At 38.9% G+C, this 24,368-nt stretch overlaps 1 long non-coding RNA gene across 2 annotated transcripts in view; it reads right to left on the bottom strand.

Annotated features, from left to right (window-relative positions):
• Positions 1-23,149, bottom strand: part of LOC138843768 (uncharacterized) — a 129,179-nt gene extending 106,030 nt beyond the window's left edge. For both annotated transcript variants that reach the window (XR_011378749.1, XR_011378750.1), the window contains exons 1-2: positions 23,036-23,149; positions 20,700-20,792 (exon numbers count right to left, since the gene is read on the bottom strand). This is a non-coding gene — a long non-coding RNA (uncharacterized lncRNA). The remainder of the gene's footprint in view (positions 1-20,699; positions 20,793-23,035) is intronic.
• Positions 23,150-24,368: the final 1,219 nt, after the last annotated feature.

Consider the following 24,368-nt stretch of genomic DNA (forward strand, 5'->3'; position numbering starts at 1 on the left):
AGGCCATTGTGGCCCTTTGGGGAATGAACCAGCAGATATAAGATATTCTCATTTATATTCTCTCTCCCTCTCTCTCTCTCTCTCTCTCTCTCTCACACACACACACACACACACACACACACAGCTGTAGTGGTTAAGATGACTGTTGGGATGCCCTCATGGATGCCCTCACTATACTGTAGTGCCTAGGTCTGAGTTCCAGGTCTGCTTCCGATGCCAGCTTCCAGTTAATACATACCCTGGAAAGCACCAGGTGACTGTGCCACCTATGTGGGAGATCTGGATGGAGTTCTGTGTTCCTTGCTTTGGCCTGCCCTCATTCCCTTCCCTTGCCATCTCTCTGCCTTTTTTTTTTTTTACAGGCAGAGTGGATAGTGAGAGAGAGAGACAGACAGAAAGGTTTCCCTTTTGCTGTTGGTTCACCCTCCAATGGCCGCCATGGCTGGTGCACTGTGGCTGGCGCACCGCGCTGATCCGATGGCAGGAGCCAGGTGCTTCTCCTGGTCTCCCATGGGGTGCAGGGCCCAAGCACTTGGGCTATCCTCCACTGCACTCCCTGGGCCACAGCAGAGAGCTGGCCTGGAAGAGGGGCAACCGGGACAGAATCCGGCGCCCCGACCGGGACTAGAACCCTGTGTGCCGGCGCCGCTAGGTGGAGGATTAGCCTACTGAGCCGCGGCGCTAGCCCCTCTCTGCCTTTCAAAATACATTTTTTTAAAAAAAAAGAAAGGAAAAAATACTCTGATTTTAATCCTTTCAGATTTATTTAGGCAAGTTTTACAGGCTTTCATAAAGAAACACATTGCACATTTTAAAAAAGAATATGTATTTTGCAGTGTTTGGGTATGGTCTTCTATAAATACTCACTGGGTGTGATGGTTGATAGTTGCTTTCATATTCTGTGTCCTGACCCCTGTGCCAAGTCACTCTGCTCATAAAGGAGTCATAAAATCAACAAATATGATCATGGAGTTGTTCATCTCTATCTTTAATTCTTAGTTTTATTTTGTATATGTAGAGGTTCTCTTATTAGGTATATGAACATTTATAATTGTGAGGGTTTCTTGCTGAATTAATACTTTTATCTTTATGGAATATTGTTTTGCATTTCTAAGAGAGCTTTGTCTTGAAGCCTGTTTGATCTGACATTAATATAGTCACTCCAGCATTCTGATGTGCACTCTTTGTGTGGTATATCTTTCTGTGCCTGTTTATAGTGTATCTCTTGTAGATAACACAAAACTGGTCTTGTTTTTCCTTTAATCCAACTTGATAGTCCTTATTTCTAATATTGTTTAGTAGGACTTTCTGTGATTAAATGTTTTATATCTGCACTATACTATATGATAGCAACTATCCATATGTGTCTATAATATACCTCAAATGGGGCTAGTACAACTGAAGCACTGCATTTTAAATTATATTTGACATTTAAGACAAATAGGGTTAGTTCATTAATATTTAATGATATTGTCCATATGGTTGGCTTTTTTTGTGGTATAATAAAAAAATGAGTATATATTTGGTCCACTCCTGGTTCCTAGCACAGATGTCCTAAAACCAATGGAATTTTCTAAGTGATGTGTTTTTTGTTAGCTAACATGACCCAAGGGGAGGAGGGGGACATAGATAGCTTCAGGATGGGGATTTATCAACAACAAAACAACCACCTGATTAGAATTTTGGAGAGCACCAAGATGGCAGAATAGGAAGGAGCTTCCTGCTCTAGGCCAGGGGAAGATAGTTTAGGAAAAAAAAAAAAAAAAAGATGGAGGGACTGCAATCTCAGGGAAGAGTTAGGGAGAAAACTGCAGCGGAAACTCCACAGAACGCAGGACACTGTGACTCTACCATGGAGGTGTGGATGCACAGCATGAACACAGGCAGAACACAGGACCCCAGCACCTGAGAGCCTCAGAGTCTGCTGTGGAGAGTGAGCTGAGACCAGACTGCAGCAGCCCAAGCCACTGATGATAAAGCTGCAGGAAGAGCCTGGTGTGAGTCCAGCCTAGAGCCCTGTGGAGGACAGTGTACCCGCTGACCTAGAGGGAAAAAAAGGGTCCTTTTCTCTCTCTCCATGCCCCCAGACAATGGTACCCTGCCACGGTCTGAGAGAGGAGGGTGCCATTTTGGACATTAAAAGCCATGCCAGTTTCTATCTGCACACCAAACAACCAGCCAAGAAGAGACGCCTCAGTCTAACTGGGAAAAATGACAGGAGGCTAGGCCCCACATAAGACTGTGAGGTGCCCCTGGCTACCCAGCACTCCACAGTCTCTGGGGCTCAGGCTGCATGGACAGAGTACTCACAGGTGGTTGGCTTTGGTGGCATCTCCACCTCTCTGTAATGGGACTGACTAGCATGGCAGAGTGGATCCTCAGCACTCCATTACTGTGGGAGCCTTGTGTGCTGGGACTGTGGAAACACTGTAGTTTCATGGGAGGGTGTAGGGTGTATCTTGGTCTCGGGGCAATCAGTATGGGTGGTTCCACACACTCAGGGCTCCCTGATTGACTGGGGTGGGTTTTGGTTGGATCTGTCTCACACTGAGGTCTGCATCGATTCTTTATGTGGTTCTTGTGGCAGCGTGGATGAATATTGCATTCACTGAGACTAGCACTCGGGCATTGGTCACCTTGGCGGAGAAGAGGTGAGGGTGAGAGTACACCAACAAAGCTGAACAAATGTCTTCTCTGATAAAAACAGAGATCTAACACACCCAACTTGGGTATCATCTTGGATATTTCTGCCACCCTGGAACACCAAACAGAGCTCCCTGGCCACACCCAGCACATGCCTCTGGATATTCACTAAAACAGCAGAACTCCAATAAGCCAAAGAGACAAAGTATAAAGATAAAAGCCATCAGAGGGAAAAAAAAAAACAACAAGTATCTCCACAAATGTCTAAAAATAAATGCAGAAATTCAAGAAACAAGAATAAAGAAGACAACATGATGCCCCCAAAGGAATACAAAAACACTTCAATACTAGAATGTGAAGTTGAAGAGATTGATGAAATGCCAGAAATGGAATTCAAAAGATTATTCATAGGGTTACTCAGAAGAAAATCCATGGATTAAAGAAATCCATACAAGACATGAATGAAAATTTTACCCATGAAATCGAGATTTGAAAGAGAAATCAAAATGAAATATTAGAAATGAAGAATTTAATAGATCAAATACAAAATGTGATGAAAAGCCTTAACAATAGACTTGGTGACACAGAAGAAACAATATCCAAGTTAGAAGACAATTCTCTGGAATTTTTTTTTTGACAGGCAGAGTGGACAGTGAAAGAGAGAGACAGAGAGAAAGGTCTTCCTTTGCCGTTGGTTCACCCTCCAATGGCCGCCGCAGCCGGTGCACCATGCTGACCTGAAGCCAGGAGCCAGGTGCTTCTCTTGGTCTCCCATGGGGTGCAGGGCCCAAGCACTTGGGCCATCCTCTACTGCACTCCCGAGCCACAGCAGAGAGCTGGCCTGGAAGAGGGGCAACCAGGACAGAATCTGGCGCCCCGACCGGGACTAGAACCCGGTGTGCCGGCGCCGCTAGGTGGAGGAATAGCCTAGTGAGCCATGGCGCCGGCCATTTCTCTGGAAATATTAAAGTCACAACAAAAAAAAGAAGAAATAAGAAAAATTTAAAATAATGTTGGAAATTTATGGAATATTATCAAATGACCCACAATATGAGTCTTGGGAATTCCTGAAGGTATGGAAAGACAGAATGGATTATAAGGCCTTATTAGTGAAATAATTACAGAAAACTTCCCCAGTTTGGAGAAACAAAGAGATATCCAAGTAAAGGAAACACATAGAACTCCTAGTAGATGTAACCAGAAAAGATCTTCATCACAAACATTTTAGTCAAACTTTCAACAATATAGCATAAAGAAAATATTCTAAAATGTGCATAAGAGAAATGCCAGGTTACTTTCATAGGATCTCCAATTAGACTCACAGTGAACCTCTTATCAGAAACCATACAGGGTAGAAGAGAAAGTAGAGATATATTCTAATTCTTAAGAGAAAAAAACTGTCAACCCAGAATATTGTACATTACAAAGCTCTCACTTATGAATGAAAGTGAAATAAAGGCCAGTGCCACGGCTCACTAGGCTAATCCTCTGCCTTGTGTCGCTGGCACACCAGGTTCTAGTCCTGGTTGGGGCACCAGATTCTGTCCCGGTTGCCCCTCTTCCAGGCCAGCTCTCTGCTGTGGCCCGGGAAGGCAGTGGAGGATGGCCCAAGTGCTTGGGCCCTGCACCCCATGGGAGACCAGGATAAGCGCCTGGCTCCTGCCATCGGATCGGCGCGGTGTGCTGGCCACAGCACGCCAGTCACAGCGACCATTGGAGGGTGAACCAATGGCAAAAGGAGGACCTTTCTCTCTGTCTCTCTCTCTCACTGTCCACTCTGTCAAAAAAAAAAAAAAAGAAAAGAAAAGAAAGTGAAATAAAGACCTTCCACAACAAACAGAAATTGAAAGAATTTGTCACTACTCATCCAACCTTACAAAAGATGCTTAAGGATATATTACACACAGGAACACAGAAATATGTTCATCAGTGTGAAAGGAGGTGAAAGCAGAAAATCTTCCAGTAAAAGTACAAAGGGAATCCAAATTAAAAAAATAGAATATTTATGGAAAAATGGCATGGCTAAGTCATTACTTATCAATAGTTACCTTGAATGTAAATGGCTTCAACTTTCCAGTTAATAGATACAAATTGGCTGAATGGATTAAAAAATAAGAGCCATCTATTTGCTGCCTACAAGAAACACATCTCACCAACAAAGATACCCACAGACTGAAAATTAAAGGATGGAAAAGATATTCCATGCTAACAGAAACAAAAAATGAGCTGAAGTAGCCACCTTAATATCATACAAAATAGACTATAACACCAAAACAGTTAAAAGAGACAAGGGCACAATATAATGATTAAGGGATCAATTCAACAGGAAGATGTGATTATAATAAATGTATATACACACAATTACAGGGCACTTGGCTATTTAAAATAAGTGTTCATGAATCTAAAGAGGGATGTAGACTCCAAAACAACAGTAAGGGGGGACTTAAATACCCCATGTTCAGCAATGGACAGATCAACCAGACAGAATATCAGCAAAAACAGCAGAGTTAATCAACATTATATACCAAATGGACCTAATGGATATCTACAGAACATTTCATCCCACAGTTGCAGAATACACATTCTTCTCACCAGTGCATGAAACTTTCTCTAGGAAAGACCACATGCTAGGCCATAAAGCAAGTATCACCAAATTCAAAAAAATTGAAATTGTACAATGTGTCTTCCCACAATGGAATGAAGATGTAAATCAACAATTCAAGTATCTCTAGAACATATGCAAACACAAGAAGACTAAAAACCATGTTCCTGAATGAACACTGGGTCATGGAAGCAATCAAAAGAGAAATCAAAAAAATTCTGCAAATGAATGAGGATGAAAGTACAACATATCAAAACATAAGGGATACAACAAAAGCAGTGTTAAGATGAAAGTTTATAGCGGCTGGCGCTGCAGCTCAATAGGCTAATCCTTCACCTAGCGGCTCAAGCACACCGGGTTCTAGTCCAGGTCGGGGCACCGGATTCTGTCCCGGTTGCCCCTCTTCCAGCCCAGCTCTCTGCTGTGGCCAGGGAGTGCAGTGGAGGATGGCCCAAGTGCTTGGGCCCTGCACGCGCATGGGAGACCAAGAGAAGCACCTGGCTCCTGGCTTCGGGTCAGCGCAGTACGCCGGCCGCAGCGGCCATTGGAGGGTGAACCAATGGCAAAAGGAAGACCTTTCTCTCTGTCTGTCTCTCTCTCACTGTCCACTCTGCCTGTCAACAAAAAAAAAAAAAAAAAAAAAGAAAAGAAAGTTTATACCAATTGGTGCCTACATCAAGAAATTGGAGAGGCACTAAATAAATGAACTATCAAAGCATCTCAAGAACCTAGAAAAACAACAAATGAATCCCAGAATTAGTAGGAGAAAACAAATAATAAAAATTAGAGAAGAAATTAAAAAATTGAAACTAAACAAAAGAAAAATACAAAAGATCAGTGAAACAAAGATCTGTTTTTTTAAAAAAGTAAAAAATTGATACACCATTGATTTAACTAACTACAAAACAAAGAAACAAGATTCAAATTAATAATATCAGAAATGAAAAAGGAAATGTAAAAATAGAAACAACAAAAATAAAACAATCATCAGGATTTACTACAAAGAGATGTATGTCAACAAATTAGGAAACCTAGAAGAAATAGACAGATACTTGGATACATAAAACCTACCAAAATTGAGCCAAGAAAATATTATTGTGTTATGTTTCCAGTGCCCAGACAGGTAATTTTTCATTGCTGAATAATTTTTTGCAGTATCCTCGCTCCAGGTTACTCATTCAGACAACACTGACATTGGTTTCGAAACACCTAAAATGTATAAATTCATATAAATTTATAAATGTGTACATATATATTACATCAAAAAATATATATAGATAACCCAAATAGATCAATAACCAAGATGGAGACTGAATCAGTAATTGAACCCTCCCAACAAAGAAAAGCCCAGGACTAGATGGATTCACTGCTGAATTCTACCAGACATTTAAAGGACAACTATCTCCAATTCTTTCAAGCTATTTAAATTATTGAAAGGGAGGTAATCTTCCCCAAACTCCTTCTCTGAAGCCAGCATCATCTTAATTCCTAAATGATAAAAAGATACAACTGAGAAAGAGGAATATAGATCAATTTCCCTAATAAATATAAACACAAAAATCCTTAATGTGTTAATCTATACAGTAAACAGTCTTCAAACAGTAAATAGTCTTCAAACAGCTCTTTATACTTTGTCTGTCTGTGTGGTACAAACTGTTGAAATCTTTACTTAGTACAGCGTTTACCTTCTGTATATAAAGATACTTAAAAATAAATCTTGGCCGGCGCCGTGGCTCAACAGGCTAATCTTCCACCTAGCGGTGCCGGCACACGGGGTTCTAGTCCCGGACGGGGCACCAGATTCTGTCCCGGGTGCCCCTCTTCCAGGCCAGCTCTCTGCTGTGGCCCAGGAGTGTAGTGGAGGATGGCACAAGTACTTGGGCCCTGCACCCCATGGGAGACCAGGAGAAGCACCTGGCTCCTGCCTTAGGATCAGCGCGGTGCGAGGGTCCCAGCTGGTTGCGGGGGAGGATTGGGGAAAAAGGGACACTAACCCACTGTTGGTGGGAATGCAAACTGGTAAAGCCACTTTGGAAGTCAGTCTAGAGATTCCTCAGAAACCTGAATATAACCCTACCATTCAACCCAGCCATCCCACTCCTTGGAATTTACCCAAAGGAAATTAAATTGGCAAACAAACAAGCTGTCTGCACCTTAATGTTTATTGCAGCTCAATTCACAATAGTAAGACCTGGAATCAACCTAAATGCCAATCAACAATAGACTGGATAAAGAAATTATGGGATATGTACACTACAGAATACTATACAGCAGTAAAAAACAATGAAATCTGGTCATTTGCAACAAAATGGAGGAATCTGGAAAACATTATGCTGAGTGAAATAAGCCACTCCCAAGGGACAAATATCATATGTTCTCACTGATCGGTGACAACTAACTGAGCACTGAAAAGGAAACCTGTTGAGGTGAAACGAACACTATGAGAAATGGTGACTTGATCAGTCCTTGCCCTGACTGTTGATGAACAACTTAATACTTTATCCCTCCTAGTAGTTTTTTTGTTTGCTCTACTTAATACTATTGGTTGAATTCTGAAAATAATACACAGTTATTCTTAAGTGTTGAAACTTAACTGAAAAGTGATCCTTGTTAAATATAAGAGAGGGAATAAGAGAGGGAAGAGATGTACAATTTGGTACATGCTCAAGCTGACTTACCCCAAACAGTAGAGTTAGAAACTTACCAGGGGATTCCAATTCAATCCCATCAAGGTGGCATGTACCAATGCCATCTCACTAGTCCCAATGATCAATTTCTGTTCACAATTGATCATAATGATAGGACTAAGAGTCAAAGGGATCACATAAACAAGACTAGTGTCTGAAAATACTAACCGATAGAATAAAAAGGGAGAGAGTGATCCAACATGGGAAGTGAGATACTCAGCAGACTCATAGAATGGCAGATGTCCTAAATAGCACTCTGGCCTCACAATCAGCCCTTAAGGCATGCAGATCCGGCTGAAAAGCCCATGAAAGTATTTTAGGTATAGAAAGCCAAGACACTCTGTCAAAAAAAAAAAAAAAAATGACCTAAATGAGAGATCTCCGTGAGTGAGATCCCAGTGGAAAGAACAGGTCATCAAAGAAGGAGGTACCTTTCTCTGAAGGGAGGAGAGAACTTCCACTTTGACTATGACCTTGTCTAAATATGATCAGAGTTGGTGAACTCAAAAGGTTTCCATAGCCTTGGCTACTCCTGACAAGAGCCTAGGGTGATTACTGATGCCATAAACAAGAGTGTCAGTTTGTTAAGCCAACAACAGGAGTCACTGTGCACTTACTCCTCATGTAGGATCTCTGTCCTTCATGTGCTGTACATTGTGATATAATGTTATCACTAGTACTCAAACAGTATTTTTCACTTTATGTTTCTATGTGGGTGCAAACTGTTGAAAATTTACTTAATATATGCTAAACTGATCTTCTGTATATAAAGAGAATTGAAAATGAATCTTGATGTGAATGGAAGGGGAGAGGGAGAAGGAAAGGGGAGAGTTGCGGGTGGGAGGGAAGTTATGGGGGGGGGAGCCATTGTAATCCATAAGCTGTACTTTGGAAATTTATATTCATAAAAAAAATTGGAGCATAGAAGAAAACAATAGGCCTGGAAGGTTTAGCCAGAGCCATTAGGAAATAAAAAGAAATCAAAGGGATACAAACTGGGAAGGAGGAAGTCAAACTATCCCTACCTGCAGGTTACATGATTCTATATATAGGATAATCCAAGATTCCACTACGAAACTATTGGCTCTCATAAAAGTTTGGTAAAGCAGCAGGATATAAAATTAATACAAAAAATCAATAGTCTTGTCCACACAGACAATACACAGAACTTCAAAGATCAATCCCATTCCCAATAGCTACAAAAAAAAATAAAATACTTTGGAATAAATTTAACCAAGGATGTCCAAGATATCTATGATGAAAATTACAAAACAAAAGAAATAAATAGAAGAGGACACAAAAATGGGGGAAAATCTTCCATGTTCATGGGTATGAAGAATCAATATTATCAAAATGTCCACACTAACAAAAGCAATATACAGACTGAATGAAATTCCAATCAAAATACCAAGACCTACTACAGGGCAGCTATAATCAAAACAGTCTGGGAATGACAGAAAAACTGACATGTAGAGCAGTGGATCAGAATAGAAACTCCAGAAATCAATCCATGCATCTACAACTAACTTATCTTTGAAAAAGCAAATAAAATTAATCTCTGGAGAAAGGATGCTCTTCAACAAATAGTTCCGAGAAAACTGGATCTCTGCATGAAGTAAGAAGCAACACCCCTACCTTTTACCTTATATAAAAGTCCTTTCAAAATGGATCAAAGACCTAAGTCTATAACCCAATACCAATTAATTATTAGAAAAACATTAGGGAAACTCTGCTAGACATTGGCATAGGCAAAGAATTCTTGGAAACAACCCCAGAGGCACAAGCAATCAAAGCCAAAGATAATAAATGAGATTATATCAAATTTAGAAGCTTCTGCACTGCAACAGAAACACTCAGCAAAGTGAGGAGGCAACTGACACAATAAGATAAAATATCTGCAAAGTATGCAACTGATAAAGGATTAATATCCATGATCTATAAAGAGTTAAAGAAACTCAGCAACAAAACAAACAATCCAGTTAAGAAATGGGCAAAGGACTTGAACAAATATTTTTCAAAAGATGAAATTAAAGTGGCCAACAGACACTTGAGAAAATCCTCAGGATCACTACACATCAGGGAAAGGCAAATCAAAATCACAATGAGGTTTCACCTCATTCCAGTTAGAATGGCTCTCATACAGAAATCAACAAAGGACAAATGCTAGCAAGGATGTGGGGGAAAAAAAAGTTCCCTGATCCACTATTGGTAGGAATGTAAACTGGTGTAGCATCTGTGGAAGACATATGGAGACACTGCAGAAACCCTATTATATTATATGATCCAGCCATCTCACTCCTGGGAATTTACCCAAACCTAATGAAATCAGCACATGAAAGAGTTATCTGTACTCCCATGTTCACTGTAGCCCAATTGTCAATAGCTAAGATGTGGAATCAACCCAGATGTCCAACAACTTTTGACTAGATAAAGAAACTATGGTATATATACCCTATGGAGCACTACTCAGCTGTAAAAAATAAAATAAAATAAAATCCTGTCTTTTGCAACAAGATAGACACAACTGGAAAATATTATACTTAGTGAAATAAGCCAGTCCCAAAAAGACAGATATCATGTTTTCCCCGACAGAGGTAACTAATAGAGTACCTGAAATGTAATGTATTGGAGTGAAATAGACATTTTGAGATTCAATGATTGCTGATAGTCTTGCCTCTTCCCTTGAGGAAAAGTGGTTTTTTTTTGTGTTTTGTTTTGTTTTGTTTTGTCTTCATACTGTTTGGTGAACTCTTTTACTTAGAGTAGGGTTAAGTATACATCATTAAATGTATTGAAAAGAGATCTTTGTAAAAATTAAGAGTCGGAATGTAAGGGTGATTGTTCATGTTTGATTCAACTTTTATCTGTCTTTCCAATATTGTGGTCTATTCTAATACTTGATTGCTTCCATTTTTTTAAAATCACTTTTAAAAACCTCATGGCAAATTCCAATAGAAATAAAATCAAGGGAGAACTTTTTTCTCTCTATGAATTGGACAGATGTTAATAATTCTAGTCTCCAAATTTTCATTGCAAAGTTATGAAAAATGCTGTTCTCAGAAAAACTCCTAACAACAGTTATCCTTTGTCAAGACAGTGCCTTGTTACTATTAGATTGAATTGAAATCCACAGCAATGGAAATAATTTAATCAGCTAAAGGGATTCTGGATTCCAGCAAAGAAGAATTTGTAGAACTCCCTCAGAGATTGTGAAATTGGCAGCAAAATATTTGGTATTCACTAGGGAGACAAAATAACCTCATGATGTTCACTACACTTATCCCTAATACAAACTTCATAGCCCATGTGAGCAGACAGCAGGATGTAGTAGAGAGAACAAAGGCTCTGGAGTAAAACAAACATGGCTTTGAAGATATTCCTCAATCTCTTTCCCTCTGCTTTATCTACAAAATCTGAATAATGATACTTAATTTGTGCCATTGTTGTACATACTTACAATCATGTATTTAAAGCACTTGGCAAATAAAATTTACTTTGAACATGTAGAAACCAATAATGTTCCTATTTCTATAATCATCATTATTTTGTTTATAGTCTACATCTAGGCAAGTTCATTGAAAACTATTTAGGATTCATTAAGGCTGATTTGGTGGCTATTCTTAGCACTATTGCAAAAGTTCAAAATTCCCCAAAGTTTTATTAATTCTAGCTATTTCTAGGATTTATAAATCAACCTATGGTAAGGAATTTCAGACCCCCCCCCCAAAAAAAAAAAAAAAAAAAACTCCAGGATCATAGCTTCACAATAGAAAAAGCTATCATTTACCAAACATTAAGCAGGAACCAGACATTGTGCTAAGCGACTTTTATGCATAATCCTTACAACAACCATTCAAGGTAGGGACTATGGCAAGTGAAGAAAGCAAAGCCATTGAGAGGCCAAACTCATAAAGTAAAATCATACAGTAAAATGAAAAGCCAGTTTCAAAATCACATCTCTGAAGCTCTCACCCTTTAATTACCACTCAGTACTTTTCCAGGTGATCCAACCCTTTTTTTTGCCTGTCCTCTCACTCCAGTGTTTGTACCTACTCAGGGACCAAGCCAACACTCCCAGAAAAGAAAGCACCTTGACATCTAGAAACCACAGCACTTTAAAAGAGCTACAAATTAAAGTTTCCAATAACTCAGGGGCAACCATCGTTAGTAGGCATTAGCAATGCTGACACTAGCATCAGATTTTCTTCTGAAAACTTGACTTTGTTTTTCACTAGCACTCACGAGGGTTCTCCTGATAGAGTTGCCCCTGCCTGTTTACCAATGTAGAAATCAGAGCTGGCTTCTACCCATGCACCTCGCCCACACAACAGAGTGAATCATCCTCACAGCCAAGGAAGCAACAGGTCTAACATCAGAACTCTAATGTGTCTAACATCAGAACTCTTTCCATTTTGCAGTTTTTGCTTACTGAGTAAGAAATTTCACTACTGATAGGAACAACCGAAGACACTTGAGATCCATCACAGTGATCATATTTTTAAATGAATCTGGGGATTAAAAAGCCTTGGTCTAACCTGAGGATTTGTAAACTGAATTGAAACATTCTCTTTCCCTAAAAATGGCCATAAACTTTTTGAAAGCACTTCTATGAAACTTACTAAAAATACAAATGTTAATCCTAAAAGTCATGCTATGGCAAAGATATAATCAGGGTGAAAGGTTTTTAGTTGGGGTTATTTTTGATTAAGAAAGATATGTTGGTTTAACTCCTAAATTTTTGGAGTATGTATATGTCTAAGTGATAGAGAGGAACTTTAAGATTTAAGGTTTAGGACAGGGCATTCGACCTAGCAACTATGGATTAGGATGCCCACACCCAGTATGGTAGGTGCCTAGATTTGACTCCCAACTCTGCTCATGACTCTAGCTTCTATTTGCCCAGCTGGACTCTATGACTTTCTAGAATTGGATTGCATTGAGCTGACTTAGAAATAGAATACCTGCCCAGTGGTGTCTTCCTAGTCTATGTACCTAAAGTAGGGAGTCCTTCTTATAACACATAACTCTATAGATACTGGCCATGGCCTGATGTATAGGTCACATTCTTCAAGATGGGCATTTTCTTTGCTCAAAAGTAAATGGCTGTGATTAATTTCTTTCACACTTTGTTTATTCAGTAAGGATTCACCGAGTCCCTTGCCTATGCCAGCCCCTGATAGAATCAGGAACAAAATATACCATCTGCCCACTAGGGGACTTCAGTCTAGAGGTATTAGAGATAGCAACCAGACTAAAAGCAGTTGCTTTTACCAGGACTGTCAAATTTGAAGCTGGCAAGATTCAGATCTGTGCAGAAAACGAGAGTCTAGAAGGATCTCATTTCCACAACAAACCAGATTTCCCCTGTTAAAAACCTGCTCCAACAGCAAACATTTCTCTTGAACAATTTTATTCAACTGCTCAGAAAATATAATTTCAACCCTGGGATCTGAGAAATTGTAGAATTTTCTACCAATTCCATATGTTGTGGGCTTTAGAATTAGTCTCCTCAAATCTAATACAAATTCTCCTTTATTATTATATTATCTAGTGCAGGTTTTGTGCCTCAGTTCCTTATTTGTTAAATATGGATTGTAATAATACATTTATCCTACAAAATTATGAGAGTTAAAAGAAATAATATAAAGTGACTAAAACATTAATAAATATTCTGTATTTTCTGCATCACTGCAAATCTAATATTGCTTGTAAGTTTGAATTTAATGTTTGTTGGTTGCTTTGCTTTTATTTTATTTTAGCATTTACATTCTCTGTGAGTTTCTTTGTATATTTTCACAGTTATAAATGAAATAATTATTTATGTCATGAGTTTTTCATAAGTGCCATGGAGTTGAGGGCTAATTTTCTGAATACACAGAGAATATACTGTTAAAAATATTGGTTCTGCACTCTGACCTGAGAACTAGCCCTTAAGGCTTTCTGGTCTGGCTGAAAAACCCATGAGAACATTTCAGGCATGGAAAGCTGAGACACTGTGGAAAAAATGTTCTACATGAAGGATCTCTGTGAGTGATACCCCAGCAGAAAGAAGTGGCCGTCAAAGAAATGTACTTTTCTCTAAAGGGTAGAAGAACTTCTACTTTGCTTATGGCCTTGTCCAAATACTGACAGAGTTTGTGGACTCCAAAGGCTTCCATAGCCTAGGCAGCTCATATCAAGATCCTCAGTTGATCACTGACATCATACATTAAGAGTGTTAATTGTTAACAACAGGAGTAACTGTGCACTAACTCCCCATACAGGACCTCTGTCCTCATTGAGTTGTATTGAGAGGAGCTGGCACTGTGGCACAGCAGGTTAAAGTCCTGGCCTAAAGCGCTGGTTCCAGTCTCTGCTGCTCCTCTTCCAATCCAGCTCTCTGCTATGGACTGGGAAAGCAGAAGATGGTGCAAGTCTTGGGGCCCCAACACCCATGTGGGAGACCCAGAAGAAGCTCCTGGCTCCTGACTTCGGATCAGCACAGCTTCGGCCATTGTGGCCATCTGGGGAGTGAACTAGTGGATGGAAGACCTTTCTCTATCTTTACCTCTCTCTGTAACTCTGTCTTTCAAATAAATAAAATAAATCTTTAAAAACAAAAGAGAGAGAGTTAACCATAAAACCAGTTCTCAAAAAGTTCTTTATGTGTGTGTATAAGCAAATTGTTGAAATCTTTACTTAGTACAGAGTTGGTCTTCTGTGTACAAAGTTAATTGAAAATGAATCTTAGGCCGGCGCCACGGCTCAATAGGCTAATCCTCTGCCTGCGGCGCCAGCACACCAGGTTCTAGTCCTGGTCAGGATGCCAGTTTCTGTCCCGGTTGCCCCTCTTCCAGGCCAGCTCTCTGCTGTGGCCCGGGAGTGCAGAAGAGGATGGCCCAAGTCCTTGGGCCCTGCACCCGCATGGGAGACCAGGAGAAGCACCTGGCTCCTGCCTTCGGATCAGCGAGGTGCGGCGGCCATTTTAGGGTGAACCAACGGCAAAGGAAGACCTTTCTCTCTGTCTCTCTCTCTCACTGTTCACTCTGCCTGTCAAAAAAAAAAGAAAATGAATCTTAAAGGAGAATAGGATTGGCAAGGAGAGAAGGAGGAGGAGGAGGTGTGGGAATGGGGGTGGAAGGACTGATATGGTGGGAAGAATAACTATATTCCTAAAGTTGTACTTATGAAATTTCTATTCCTTAAAAAATAAATTTAAAAAAATTGATTCTGTAGCTGTATAGCCCTGAGTTCAAATTTGACTTTTTGCCTCAATTCTAATGCATCTGATATTTGTATCACCTTAGAATTAATGTGTATATTAAAAGGTTGTGCATCCTTCTTTCCCTGAAAAGCTGTTGCTAAACTAATAATAAATGGGTTGTTGCTGTTTTGAGTTTTTGTTGGATGTTTTTGTCTTCCTTATTTTTACAATCTATGGTGTCTTGAGATTTAGGAAACATAGTAATTTGTGTAATAGAAGGCATAAATAGGGGCTGGTGCTGTGGCACAGCGGGTAAAGCCACCACCTGCAGTGCCGCATCCCATATGACACTGGTTCAAGTCCCGGCTACTCCACTTCCTATCCAGCTCTCGGCTATGGCCTAGGAACACAGTGGAAGATGGCCCAAGCCCTTGGGCCCCTGCACCTGTGTGGGAGACCTAGAAGAAGCTCCTGGCTCCTGGCTTCGGATCAGCGCATCTCCAGCCATTGCAGCCAATTGGGGAGTGAACCAGCGGACAGAAGACCTCTCTCTCTCTCTCTACTTCTCTTCTCTCTGTGTAACTCTGACTTTCAAGTAAAATAAATAAATCTTGAAAAAAAAGAAGGCATAAATATATTTCTTGAAGTTGATATAAACAGTAAATGAAATAACGCACATAAAGTACTCAGCTTAGTGCCTGGCATATGCCAAATGATTTACATACCAGATGTTAATAATCTGCATCTATTTTGCATTGAGAGCATGAAATATAAATAGATCCCCTTTCTTTGCTGACAACTATAAAACAGCCCTCAGAAGGGCTTATGGTTGGTGGATCTTTATCACTGCCTTTTTTAAATGGAAATACATTAAAAGATTCTAGACATCAAATTCTGGCATTTACCAATAAGTAGGAGATTATTGTACTGTGATAATATTTTGACAGTATGAATATAGAGTCCCAAGATAATTCTCAAATGAAGCTCCCAGAAATCATCATTGGGGAAGTGACTCCTAGACTGGGCCCTGGAGGTTGAGTGGAGTATACCATGCAAGCACAGAAGAAAGAGATCTACAAGTAAGAGGAAGGAGATACATCAGGTCCTGAAGTGAGAGGAGCCTGAAAGTTACTAATAAAAGTTTACTGTAGTTGTAGAAGGTACTGCCTATTTCATCATAATTCACGAAAGTACTCCTTAAGTCAATTGTTCTTAAATCATAAACAGTTACATTCTAAAAAAAAAAATATTGATTTATTTATTTGAAAGTTGGAGTTAGAGAGAAAGGGAGAGACAGAGAGATCTATCTGCTGGTTCACTGCACAGGTGGCCACAATAGCCCGCACTGGTGCAAGCCAAAACCAGGAGCCAGGGGCTTTTTCCAGGTCTCCAACATGAGTTGCAGGAGCCCAAGCACTTGGACCATCTTCCACTGATTTTCCAGGCACATTATCAGGGAGCTGGATAGGAAGTGGAGCAGCTGGGAAACTAACTGGTGACCATTTAGGATGCCACTGTCACAGGCAGCAGGTTTAACCTGCTATACTACAATGCTGGTCCCAAACTTTACATACTTAAACAATTGAGAAATCATATTGAACTCTTTTTGTTTTTGAGATTAAGATAACAAAGACAGGAGATGGGGGCAGGGCAGCGCTGTGACACAGGAGCTTAAGCTACCACTTGTGACTGATTGGAGTTCCAGTTGTTCCACTTCTAGTTCAGCTTCCTGCTAATGTTCCTGGGAAAGCAGTGGAAGATAGTGCTTCGGTCCTGCACCCACATGGGAGACCTGGAGGAAGCTCCTGGCTCCTGGCTTTGGATTGGCCCAGCTCTGGCTGTTGAGGCCATCTGGGGAGTGAACCAGCAGACGGAAGATCTCTCTTTCTCTTTCTCTCTTTCTTTCTCTCTCTCTCTCCCTCCCTCCCTCTCAAATAAATAAATAAATAAACTTTTTAAAAAATGGTATCTGTCAAACTCCCCTCCTCCCCAACCCAGTCTTTCAAATAAATAAATAAATAAGTAGAGTACAGAAGATTTTAAAATAGAGAGAGAGAAGAAGGACAGGGAAAAAGAGAGAGGTAGTTAATACGATGGGCACCTGTTGTGGGTCAGTCAAGTGACATTATATACATAAAACAGATGAGGAGGCCATGACACAGAAATGTTAAATAACTTACTCAAAGCTGCGGCTTCAGTAAGAGTAGGTCCAGAATGCCAATCCAGATCTATAATCTTCCAGAATCTAGCTAAGATCATTTACATTATAACCCTACAAAACTAGTGTGTTTGTCTCCATGTGACCTAATCTCCACAATGAAAATGGAATTGTGTATTTTTGTATTTATGTCTCTACTAGTCTATAAAGTTCTTGGAGGTCTTTTTCTCTTTGCAAGTACATTTCTCAAAAGAATGAATCCAGTAAGATTATGGAATGGTAGATGAATAGATGGATGGATAGATGGATGGACAGATAGACAAATGGAGTATTTCAGAGATTATTTGAATGGGTTTTTCAGAGGCTCTACACAAGTATGTTTCAAGAGTATTGTTATACCTTCAAATATAGTACTAAATCCAGTTAGTCACCTAGTTTCAAAAGTCAACAAAATTCTACCATAACTTTGAATTAAAAAGAAAAAGAGGTAAAACTGAATGGTTCTGAAGAAAGTAGTAAGTGGCAGAGCCAAGAAGAGAAGCAAGTTCTTTGCGGGTCAAAACCATGACTAATCTATGCTTTTGTCCCTAATATATGGTCTCTGAACATGTTTGGCAGGCATTTACTAAAAAACTAATCACTCAACAGTTTTCATTTGAGTTAGACATGGTTGGCCCCTTAAATGATAGAAACTAAGTCCAATTCTGAAAATAATATTTTCTGATGGACAAATTTAACCTCATCCTTAGATGAAGAGAAGCACTAATGCTTTAACATACAACGAATCTTCATTTGCCATCTTCAAACTGAGGTTCCAAAGATGCTATCAGACATTAAACTGAATGTTGATATGGGCAGAAATGATAGGGCAACATCCAACCACTGGCGCATGCAGTGATCAACTGGTCAGAGCAGGTTCCAGAGACCATCAGAAGGCTGTTTCTTTCTCTTTTTTTTAAGATTTATTTATTTATTTGCAAGTCAGAGTTACAGAGAGGAGGAGAGGCAGAGAGAGAGAGAGAGGTCTTCCATCCACTGGTTCACTCCCCAATTGGCCACAATGGCCAGAGCTGTGACAATCGGAAGCCAGAGGCCAGGAGCTTCCTCTGGGTCTCCCAGGCGGGTGTAGGGGCCCAAGGACTTGGGCCATCTTCTACTGCCTTCCCAGGCCATAGCAGACAGCTGGATCAGAAGTAGAGCAGCCCAGGTCTCGAACCAGCACCCATATGGGATGCTAGTGCTTCAGCCCAGGGCATTAACCTGCTGCACCACAGTGCCAGCCCCAAGGCTGTTTCAATACATTAGAACTGATAGCAATGTATATAGGATGTACAACGCTACTCTATAAGGCATAAATATCAGCCCTACTCACAGGGCCTTGGAGATAAGGAGCAGAGATATGGCTGATGAGGAGCAAAGGAAAACTGGCAAAAGTAAAAAGAGAACCATGGCAGTAGTATATAATGTAAGAATTTGCCTTTAGGAACAGAATGGCATGTAGTTTAAGAATTTAACTTCATGGCCAGCGCCGCGGCTCACTAGGCTAATCCTCCGCCTAGCGGAGCCGGCACACCGGGTTCTAGTCCCGGTCGGGGCGCCGGATTCTGTCCCGGTTGCCCCTCTTCCAGGCCAGCCCTCTGCTGTGGCCAGGGAGTGCAGTGGAGGATGGCCCAGGTGCTTGGGCCCTGCACCCCATGGGAGACCAGGAAAAGCACCTGGCTCCTGGCTCCTGCCATCGGATCAGCGCAGCGCGCCGGCCACGGTGGCCATTGGAGGGTGAACCAACAGCAAAGGAAGACCTTTCTCTCTGTCTCTCTCTCACTGTCCACTCTGCCTGTCAAAAAAATAAATAAATAAAAATAAATAAAAATAAAAATAAAAAAGAATTTAACTTCATAATCCGTATCAGTCTTGTAGCAAGGCTCAAGGTCACCAAAATTGGGAGCATGAATCAGCTTACATTTTTGGATGCTAGATAATCTGAGTGTTGACCTAGAGGTTCTGACAAATTATGGAATTGGTTCAATAGTTTGGGGGTAAAATTGGACCTCTAGATGGAAGTTACGTTGTTCAGCTGTGGGGAAAAGAAAATAAATGACTTCTGATTTGACCTTCATATATGTTAGCAAAGCCAATTTCCATTCTTTCCTATTTTTCTTTCTTTTATCTGAACTAGCTACTCATTTCCTGTTGTTTGCAGTCAGAGAATTACTGACAATAAAATACTTTGCCCTGTTCTTGACACAACATCTCTTAATTCAATCTCATTTCATAGCTCTTTGAACAACCCATTGCTTACTCATAAGGTTTTTCTGCAGATGTTTTTATATTTTGTGGATATAGTTCTAAAATATTTTAATAAAAGACAATAGAGAAAAATAGTAACACTTGGTTAAATAAGTAAAGTCTCCCACCCCTGACTTTGTACTGAAGAAGCCATTTTTGGTTTTGGACCACTACCAAGTTCCAACTTTTTTTTTTTGCCTGTAGCCCCATTTCTTAAGTCTCATGCTGCTTTTTCTCCCAGAAGTGCCCTCCCTAACATCACCACCTGTAGAAACTTTACTTATCTGTCAAAGTCTGATTTAAATATCAGTTCTGCAAAGCCTTCCCTATTCCCAAGATAGAACTAATCATCACAGAACTGTGACTTCCTGGCAACACCACGGCTGTTGGAACAGTGCCTCAGTGTGCCTTCAACTGCAGGAAACTGAGATCCTCAGAGAACTCATCCTGGGTTACGGAGGCCTACGACATACATTACAAGTTGTATTTTATGATTCCCTTGACATAACCAGGAACATATTATTATATTAAAACATTTACTTTGACCTAAAAGTTCACTTTTTTTTCCATTTCAAAATGAATTAAAAATTTTATAAACACCTAAAAATATGGTGGACCATCGGCACTGTGTCTGCCTTGTCGGATGGGTATGTTGTTCCTGTGTTTGTGTGTGCTCTCACTCCCAATTCACAGCTTAACAGGGCTTCTCTAAAGGAAGGCAGGATTGATTCTAGAATCTGACAATGAGAAAATTTTGAGGTAAGGGCCAAATGATTCAGCTTCAAAGTGGTTGTATTAGGGAAAGCGTATAGTATTTTCCTAATTTAATCATTGCAAAAAATGTGTTCTTTAAAAAGAAAAAAAAACTAGTCCTATTGATAGCTTGCTAATTAAAACCTTTCTAGATAGAACTAGGGCTAATATGGGCTTGGTAGTCATTTGCTTTGGTTGGACATACCAATTTAGAGCAATATTTGAGTTAACCTGAAATGAAATAATTATCCTTTGCATGACACTTTACAAGTTTACAACACTTTTTCATATATTATCCACAGGATCTACAATCCAAACCTGAAAGGTTGGTATCATTTAGTTTTCATTTGAAAGAGAAACAAGCATCGGACAGGTTAAGTGACTCACCCAAGGGTGCAGGGCTGCTGGTACACAGTCTGAGACACACACCTACTTCTTCCAATTCCAGAATCAGATACTCTTTCCACTGCATCATGGTGTCTATAGAGGAAAACAAGCATCTATATAAACATATGCAAAAACCCTGAGCTCTTGCTCTAAGTAGAGTGATGTTCTTTTAGAAAACCTAGCAGCATTTCTAGAGATGTAATTTTGTTGTGGGCTTAGGTCTAAAACATTTTAATAAGCAGTTGGGTGCAAATTTTATTTTATAAGGAGTCAAAGATAATTGAGCAATATTTTTAATGTATATGAAATTTGATGGATCATGAACTTTGGTCAAAATTAAAATAAATATGTTGGAAATATATAGATAGGTATACATATTTAATTTCAAGTTCCAAGACTTTCTTATTTAGTTTGCTGAATTTCCCTCCCTTTCTTTCTCAGTTCCCTCCATCTTTTAAACCTACCCTCTTCTTGTAAACAAGCTAAAACAAAGTTGCCTTAGAAGGTTTTTAATATTCTTTTGCTCCTGAAAAGGATAATTTCCTCTTTACAGAAACAAATGGAAGGAAGGAAATGGCATTGAGAAAGATTGACCTGAAAAAGACAAAATATTGCAGAACATGAAGACCAAATCATATGTTCTTTTGGGAACAAAAATGAGGGCTTATTCAAATCAGTCAGCATGAATCTTCACTCTTAATAAGAAAGTTGGGCAAAACAAAGAATAAGGCCTCAGGGATTTCAAAAGGATGTGTGACCCAATGCCATACATGCACAATTTCATTATTTCAAGTGTAAATAAAAATTAGTTTTTATTGTTCCATGAGGCAGTCTGACCCAAAACAAATTATAGTAAGATACATTTACAAAGTCAGTAAATAAATAACTGAATAATATATGCATGTCATTTCTGTTTGGTTTTATTTTGATTACCCACAGGAGATGAATTTGGGAATAATTATAAGACTTTTTCTGGCATACATTTCTGAAGTTTTAAAATATCATTGGGCCATCATTAAGCACAGTGGTTAAGACACAACCTGAGATGCTATATCCTGTTTTAGAATGCCTGGGTTCAAGTTTCAGCTCTACTGCTGACTCCAGCTTCCTGCTAACGCACACTCAGGAAGCAGTAAGTGATGGGTTAAATAGTTGGGTCCCCACCACTCACATGGAAGGTGTGGATTGAAATACAGGCTCCTGGCTTTGGCCTGATCTATAGCACTGTAATAGCACTGGCTACTAGAGGCATTTGGAGAAGGAACCAGTGTATGGAATATCTCTCTGTATCTGTCTCTCTCTTTCTCTCTCTATTTCTTTGTCTTTCAAAAAAATTAAAATATTTATATGTTACTTTACTCAGAAATAAAAATTTACTTGCAAATGATCTTACATCTTAAACACTTCATTTGTGATATGATCACAAAGAATTATACTATATGTTTTTAAAATATGCAATTTAATCTTGTATGGATTCTGTATTCTTTAATTTCTGGTCTGTGGGTCACAAAATCAAAGACCTATTTCAGGTGCAGCTCCACAAAACTAGAAATGCACAGATTGCTGTCTAACCAGAAAGTCAATTCAACTAAATGTTGCATTGCCACCTGGCTCAACAGAACAATGAAGCACTTGAAGCCACGTTTGTTGCCATAGTAGTGAATTTCATTTGAATATCTAAGAATAATATTTGTTGCCCCATGTTTTACTGATCAGCACATGGAATGAATCCCAAACTTTGGATTAACCATTATGAACTAAGAGAAAAGAATCCAAATACAGATGGGATGCTTTGGGCAAAATTTTAATAATTCATGGATGATCTGCTAAGGGTCAGGCACATGTTAAGTGCTAGGGTACTAGAATAAAGAAGACATATTCCAAAATCTCAAAGAAGCTATTATTACCTTATCTCCAACATCTAGCACACTGATTATTACATATAGACACGCAATAAAACTTTGCTGAATCAGTGGAAGTCCTGCCTACTATTGCAAAAAGGCTGCTACAAACATAGTACACTTAGGAGCTCCATGCCAGAGGGTCAGAGTAAATAAAAGGATCAGGCATGAGTGGAATGAGAGGGATAATAATAGGTGTGGATGGAATTAGATAACACAGAAGAGAAATGCGTTATGGAAAAAAGTTCTTAAAGTGAAAGATATCAGTGAATTTAATCACAAAGGAAAAAAAATTAACGAAGACACAAGAAAACTAAAAAAATTACAATTTTTATTTTGAGTTGAAAAATTGACTTCATTGATAAATATACAATAGTATGTCAATTTAAGCTATAAATTTTAAAATAAATTTTGGAGATATGAATTGTGACTTACCATTCACAAAATCACCAGTGTTCTCAAAGTTCCATTTTTTAACCACTTGAGCTTGTATGTTGAATAATGACGACTTATCAGACATCATTTGCCCATCATATTCCCCAAATATCATTTGAAATTAATTTTTTAACATAGGGAAAGAATGTTGTGCTATGGATATGGTAATGGGAACCATCAAAACTAAAATTAATAAAGAAGACACTCTGGGAAAAGCTAGCACTCAAATAATTTAAGGCTATTCCTGAAATTCTTAGCTTGACTGTTTTTCAATTGCACTTTTAATAAAATTACGCAGAGCAGCAATTAGTAATGATTTATGTCTACTGAAAATACCTTCTGTAGCTTCACAATTTTTCATCCATTTGAATTAACAGAACTGGAATCGGAAGTACAGGCAAGTGATCAACTTAACTGTTGAAGGTTGCCAAGGTTCAGAGAGCAACTGGCAAATCAAACAAAGCAGAGAATACAAATATTTGAGATTTCAGATCTTGGCAACATTTTGGCTAAGGGAGTTCTAATTTGAAAGCATAATAAAATTTAAAAGCTAGCCTTCATGAGAGATAGGTACTGATAACAAAATATCATATGAGTATATGATTCTAAGTAAGATTTTCCTCATCCTTACAGCTCAGAGGTAGCCAACTAAGAGTTATTCATAGTTAGGACAGCTCTTAGTCTTTGTCATTGTTAATAGACGTTTTTCCACTCTAAAATTCTGACTGTTCAAAGAAACTTTCAAAGGAGTTGACTTTCCAATAAGATATATTTATGCTTTCTTTATACACTAAAGTAACACAACATAACACTCTGTTTCCCAAAGAATTGTACAATAAATGCACTTATTGCATTTAAAATTTTTTATTAACCAAAAAATTTGAATTCTATGAAACAAATTTGACCCGATCATTGATTTTGTTTAGAGGTAACTATTTACATCTCACTTAATAATATATAATTTGGTCTTGCAACTGTTTAGCTTTTTAGACTTTAGTTACATCAAGTTTACAAGGTCCCAAGAAATTCACAAATTAATATATTAATTTTAAAGATTTGAATAAAACATAAATTTGCTTTAAAGATTTGGAACTTAGTCTACTCTATTCTTATAAAAAACTTGTAACAAATTAAAATGCTTAAGCCAACAGCATAATATTGCAGCCAGCTGTTAAGAAAATCTGGCCAAACTTGATTCTATTTAAAAACTAATTTTTATTTTCATGAGATATAATGGCACAGTATCAAAATTATTAAAACTTTCTATACACACATATTATAGCATGAGAATATTAGTATACCATAAGGCTACATTAATAAGGTTTACTCTTTT

This window comes from Oryctolagus cuniculus, chromosome 9, assembly GCF_964237555.1.
Source record: "Oryctolagus cuniculus chromosome 9, mOryCun1.1, whole genome shotgun sequence".
Taxonomy (NCBI): Eukaryota; Metazoa; Chordata; class Mammalia; order Lagomorpha; family Leporidae; genus Oryctolagus; species Oryctolagus cuniculus.